We start from the raw sequence: 6,549 nt of genomic DNA, 5'->3' as shown, positions 1-6,549 counted from the left end.
TTTTGATTGCACATGTATACATTGTGTAATGACCAAATCAGGATAATTAACATGGCCATCACTGTTAACATTTGTCACTTCTTTGTGATAAGAACATTTAAAAACCTCTCTTTTAGCTATTTTATTGTCATCTCATCTAGTATGCAAAAGAACTTGAGAACTTATTCCTCCTATCTAACTGTAAATGTGTACACTTGACCACCACTCTGATCATCTCTCTCTCCTTCCTACCCTCCCCATCCTCTGGTAACCACTATTCTCTTCTCTACTTCAACGAGAACAACTTTTTAGATTTCAAAAATGAATGAAAGTATGTAGTGTTTGTCTTTCTGTGCCTGGCTTATTTCACTTAACATATTGCCCTCCAGGCTTCTCCATGTTGCTGTAAATGACAGCATTTCATTCTTTTAAAAATATAACACTTCACGAATTTGCATGTCATCCATACTAATCTTCTCTGTACCATTCCAATTTTAGTATATGTGCTGCTGAAGTGAGCATGACAAAAACCAAGGTTTAACATGAAATATTAATGGATTTATTTTAAGTGCCTTGAGGGCCAGTGAAAGAGAAAAGATGGGAAGAAGGAGAATCTAATCACTATACTCCTATTGGAAACTTGGGGTAAAACAAGTTTCTAAGATTTCCAGCTGCTCAGGAACCTGCTAGTGCTCTTTTTTTTCTTTTTCAGGGGAGGGGGGCATAATATTACAGTACAGGAATATCAGCTTTGGGCAGCAGCAGAAGGCAGTTTCACATAACTCTTCATGAAGGGTAGTGGCCAAATCTTTCGGCCAGCCCAGCACCCCTTGCGGTGCCATAGCCCACTGGAAGGCTTCTTGCCCAGTCAGTGGTTGTGACCTGCCCTGCCAGTGACCTGTTTGTTATGATCAGTGTTGGATACTTAGCCTACTGTTGCTATGCATGTTTCCAGCACCTGCATCTGCCTCTTAGAGGGCAGCTGGATAATGGCTGTGCCATTCACCTTCCACAGTAGCACACCACACATCCCTGCAGCTCGGATATACTGGGCACCCTGGCCTCGCTCACTTTCCATGCTGTTGATGAGGGTCCCCAAAGGCAGAGTCCCAAGTGGATGCGCATCCCCTTCCCGAGCAGCAACTGCCATTTGGCCTATGTGGTTAGAGTTCAGGATGGTATCTCCAGCCTGCTTGTTTTCTATGGCGATGATCCAGTGTTACTGGCTGCCCCAGCAGCCAGAGCTATGTCTGTTGACCTACAGGGATCACAGTGGACTTGGATAACCTTCTCCTCAAAGGGTCCTGATTTGGTCTCTTCCTCAGGCCAGAAACACAAAAGTCAATCATGCAATAATGTTGCTTGTGGCCCCTGCCAATACCATGCACCTGTATCTGACCTGTGTGGTCTTCACCCCCAGACTTCTTCATCTTCACTGGTTTAATGGTGTACTTGGTATGACTCTTTCAAGACACAAAGTTGGCACTAAGGGCCATAGAAGTAAGGATTTGGTGGTAGGGGAGCAACATCAAGGCAGAGGGCCATTGGAAGAGGGCATTGTTCATCACCTGGGAGGCAGGGAACAGACTTGGGACAGGAGTGGCAATGGTCGGGGGTGCCAGGCTCAGAGAATGCAGAGTGCAGGTCAGTGCCCACAGGGTTATCAGGGTAGCCGGGGCTCAACACACTCCTGCTAGTCCTCTTGAGAGAAATATTGAGATAGAAAACCTATGAAACCACAGTGAATACCCTTCCACCAAAAGAAAAGGGAAGATGCCCTTTTCTTTAGATCCCACTTGAAGTAGGATAAGGTCAAGATGCATAGAATCCTATGTATACCTATTATTAATAAGGAAGAAGAAAACGTTTAGGGAGACATATGATTGTGTCACTCAAATTCACTTCTACCCGTCCTTTAGGAAATGCTTCAGATTCTTTGGCAGGATGCCTGTAAGCTAAGAGGCAGACTAACAGTGGGATCCTAAAACAGAGCTGTGAGCACTGGTGGGGAGGAAACCCCTCCACACCTCTCTGAGAGCAGCAGTGGTAGCAGCTGCAGTGAGAGGAGGGTGGATAGACGGAAGCCAATTGAGCAGGGGGAGGAGAGTGGAGAGTGACAGTGCAGCAGGAGCAGATCTTTGACAGCCAAGTAGAGAGAGCATGAGCAAGGGGACATGGGAGGGCTCAGAGGTCCAGGGGCTAAAATAGTCTGATTTTTAAGTTAAACCCTAGAAGCTCTTATTTATCCTCCCCTGCCCTACAGGGCTATTATTCCCAAGAAAGGGGAGGCACAATTACAGACACAAACTCAGTGTCTCTCTTTTTTTTTTTTGATGGAGTTTCACTCTTGTTGCCCAGGCTGGAGTGCAATGGGGCGATCTCAGCTCACTGCAAACTCCGCCTCCCAGGTTCAAGCGATTCTCCTGCCTCAGCCTCCCTAGTAGCTGGGATTACAGACGCCCACCACCATGCCTGGCTAATTTTTTCTGTTTTTTTTTAGTAGAGATGGGGTTTCATCATGTTGGCCAGGCTGGTCTCGAACTCCTGACCTCAAGTGATCAACCGCCTCGGCCTCCCAAAGTGCTAGGATTACAGGCATGAGCCACCGTACCCGGTCTGGACTGTCTCTTCTTTGAATCAAAGTTTCAGCCACAAAATGGATCACAGAAGTTCTGTGTGTCCTCACTCACAGATATTCTGTATTCCAAAATTGCACACTGGTTGAATTTTTCATCAAGCTGCAGGTTAAACCTCTCAATAAGTTTAGATCTGAAAAGTTGAAACTAATTTCTAGTGGCTGTTGAACAAAAGTAAAACTGTCTCCTTCACATCCCAGACCCTTGTTCCTCTCCCAGTGCCTCTATTTTTAAACACGTCTGTTGTTATATCTAGATGAAAAGCTGTAGGATCGGGGAGGGTAAGGGAGTAGGAAATTGTGTGGTGAGATATATATTTTTAAAAAAGAAAAAACTGTGTACTCTCATAGGCTCCTATAACTGGCTACAACCCAAGCAGCGCACAAAGTTCTGAACTTGATGGAGCTCAGAAAATTCCTCCAGCATCTCCTTTCATCTGCTTCAAACTTTCTAAAAGATTGACATATCTTCTTAACCAGCATTTGGTATCATATCTTCTAATTGTTTATCAATATCTCTAAATCTCTAAAGGACACTTTTTTCCAATGTTCTCCCTCAGCTCTGAGGAGATCAACTCAGACCCATGGAAAACACCAGCCAGGCCCACAGTGCCCTGCCAGGGAAGGAAATCTACAGAGAGTTGTGTAAAGCAGGGAGGCACCCTTATCATATGTTGCAGAATGAAAGAGTTTGAAATTCAGTTTTACTCAATAATTGAATCCTACACTATACTCCCTCCAGAGCCTTCAACACTGATGAATTCCTCTTAAATTCCTAAAGGCTGAAAGGAAGTTTCGAGAGACGAGATCAGACATTAGGGATGTTATTAAGATTTGGGGAGAATGACAACAGGAACAAGGGGTGAAGGGCCCAAACTGAGAATTTGAAAAAGAGTTTTCAAAAAGTACATCTGTTAGCCATTTGTTAAAATTTGCATTAGTGTACCATATAAATGACTATAAACAATAATAGAGGTCACTATTAGTTGCCTTCCTAAGAGCCACTCCTAATTTTTTATTGTTGTTGTTTAAAGAGTCCTGATTTTGTGGCTAGACTTAGGGCATGAATTATAGTCAAAGTCAGAGGACAGTGAAGTTTTTCTGTAAAGAGCCAGGTAGTGAATATGCCTCTGTCACAACTAATCAACTTTACTTTTGCAGCACAAAAACAGCCATAGACAATATAAACATGAATGGTTATGGCTGTGTTCCAATAAAACTTTATTTACAGAAACAGGCCCAAGGCTGGGTTTGTTTCACAGACCTTAGTTTGTCAACCCCTCAACTAAAGTAGTCATAGAACCTCCATTTCCTTGTCCAAGTGATTGACCTACGCAGAGGTAAGTGACCTAGTTTATCTCAGTAAGAAGCAAAGCAAGTCTGCCAGGAGGTTTCTGATAAAAATTTTCTTTAATGATAAAAGAGAGGGGATGTAAGGAGAAGGTCTTCTGATCCTTTCCCTCCCCTTCTGCTTTGCACACTGTGTAAGGAAACAATGCTTGAAGCTGTGGCAGCCATCTTGTCCTCCTGAGGCTTTAAGTTGGAAAACAAAAGCCAACAAGATGAGATTGGTGGAATAGAAGAATGAAAAAGTCCGAGATCCTCATTAAGTCACTGAACTGCCACCTACCTCCAGCATTTCTTTAAGAAAACAAAATGTGTACTGATGATTAAGTCATTGTTGGTCTGGTTTTCCGTTACTTGCAGCTGAAAGCATTGCTAATTGATATATCCATAGAATTTCAAAATGTGAGTGATGTATTTCTAACCTTACCTTTAAAGTCTTTTGAAAAGCTTGAAGTATTTTTCTACCATAGGACTGAGGCATGAATAAAAGAAAAACTATATATAGATATATATGGTTTTTTTTTTAAGTACAGAATTTCTGCAGTAGAAACTACAGGAGGTCTGGAGATTGTACCAGGGATGTCTGTAACCATGGTGGATAAGCTACCATGCTTATAAGAAAGATCATTTTTGACCGGGCATGGTGGCTCACACCTGTAATCCCAGCATTTTGGGAGGCCGAGGCAGGTGAATCACGAGGTCAGGAGATGGAGACCATCCTGGCTAACACAGTGAAACCCCATTTTCACTAAAAATACAAAGAAATTAGCTGGGCGTGGTGGTGCCTGCCTGTAGTCCCAGCTACTTGGGAGGCTGAGGCAGGAGAATGGTGTGAACCTGGGAGGCGGAGCTTGCAGTGAGCCGAGATTACGCCACTGCACTCCAGCCTGGGCGACAGAGCGAGACTCTCGGGTAAAAAAAAAAAGATCATTTTTACATATGAGATAACTTTAGGTCATATATGTGTAAGTCAAAGACAATGTATTGACTGGACCAAGAGTTGGCAAACTACAGCTCGCTTTTATTTGATAATAAAATTGTATTAGAACTTAGCCACATCCATTTATTTAAATATTGTCTATGGCTGTTTTGAGCTACAAAAATACAGTTGAAAAGTTGCAACAGAAAGTTGTAAATGGAAAATGTCTACTATACGTTCAAAAAGCGCTACGACTTATGAACGTATGTAAAGCATGATCAGATGATAGAGTATGAAAATTGTGCACAAGTTCTCTGTCATAGTGTTCAGGGAAGGCCTCACTGTGGAGGTAACATTTGAACTGAAACATGAATAAAGTGAGTGAGTAAATCATGGGAGCATCTTGGGGAATAGCTTTACAGGCAGAACAAACAAGTGGAAAAGCTTGGTGTGTTAAAGAATAGCAGGAAGGCCAGCATGGCTACAGCAAAGTGAGGGGAAGGATGGTAGTAGATGAGATAGGTAGTAGGGGGCCAGCTCATGTGTGGTCTTATTGACCATAGAAAAAAAAATCTGAATTTTGCTTGCAATAAGATGGCACTCCACTTGGATGGTGAGTTTGGAGCCAAAGACTAACACAATGTGTTTTTCATTACAAAACATCACTCTAAACCTTCAGTTCTGACCATTATAGAAAAAGCGGCCACTGGCTTTATGCTTCAGCCATACATAACCATAAAACTGGACAAAATATGAAGCAAAGGTTTCCAGGCATTGGACAATCAGGCCTGCATGACTATAATCTTTGAGTGCAGGAAAACACAAAGTAAACCCTTCATTCTCCCTAGCTTTCTGTCTGAGGGCACTTTCTCAACCCAGCACAGGAAAGTGGAACCCAAACATTGAACAGAGTCTTTTGCTAGATAGAGGAAAAAGAGAATGAATTTGAGGGCTACTGAGGCAATTGAGACTTGTGATACTTCACTGGTAAACTCCATCAAACATTAAAAAAATGATAGCACTGATGTTACATAGACTTTTCCAGAAAACAAAGGAGGAAAGAATAATTCAGAGACCATTTTATGAAGCCAGAATAACCCTGATTTCAAAATCAGACAAGACCTTTACAAGAAAATAAAAGTACAGGTAATAGCCTTCATGAATGAAGATAAAAATGATTCTGTGGAAATATTAACAAACCAAATCCTGCAATATGTAATTATAAATAAGTCCAGCAATATAAGCTACCATCATACTTAATGATAAAAGGCTGAAAGCTTTTGCCCTAAGATTGAGAGAAAAGCAAGGATGTTCGTTTTTGCTACTTCTATTCAGCAAGGTACTATAGATTCTAGCCACTGTGATAAGTCAAGGAAAAAAAAAGAGCATACATTTTGAAAAGGAAAAAGTAAAACTGTCTTCATTTGCCACAACATTATTGTGTATATAGACAATCCTATGGAATCTGAAAAATAAATAAATAAATAAATAAATAAAGCTACTAGAGCCAGAAATGAATTAAGCAAGTTCACGTGATATATCAGTGTTCAAAAAACTAATAGCATTTCTATATATTAGTAATAAACATTAAAAATAAGAATATTTAAATATACCATTTATAATAGTAACAAAAATATATAAAATACAGAGAAATTTAATAGTTGTTGTA

The 6,549-nt window shown here is 41.2% G+C and overlaps 2 pseudogenes; both read right to left on the bottom strand.

Moving 5' to 3' along the window:
- Positions 1-407: 407 nt before the first annotated feature.
- On the bottom strand, positions 408-501 carry LOC119623997 (U6 spliceosomal RNA; annotated as a pseudogene).
- A 164-nt stretch (positions 502-665) lies between these two features.
- Positions 666-4,554, bottom strand: LOC103239514 (large ribosomal subunit protein uL2m pseudogene; annotated as a pseudogene).
- Between the last annotated feature and the right edge of the window lie 1,995 nt (positions 4,555-6,549).

The sequence above is a fragment of the Chlorocebus sabaeus genome, chromosome 11 (assembly GCF_047675955.1).
Source record: "Chlorocebus sabaeus isolate Y175 chromosome 11, mChlSab1.0.hap1, whole genome shotgun sequence".
Taxonomy (NCBI): domain Eukaryota; kingdom Metazoa; phylum Chordata; class Mammalia; order Primates; family Cercopithecidae; genus Chlorocebus; species Chlorocebus sabaeus.
This window is presented reverse-complemented; position numbering and strand designations above follow the sequence as displayed.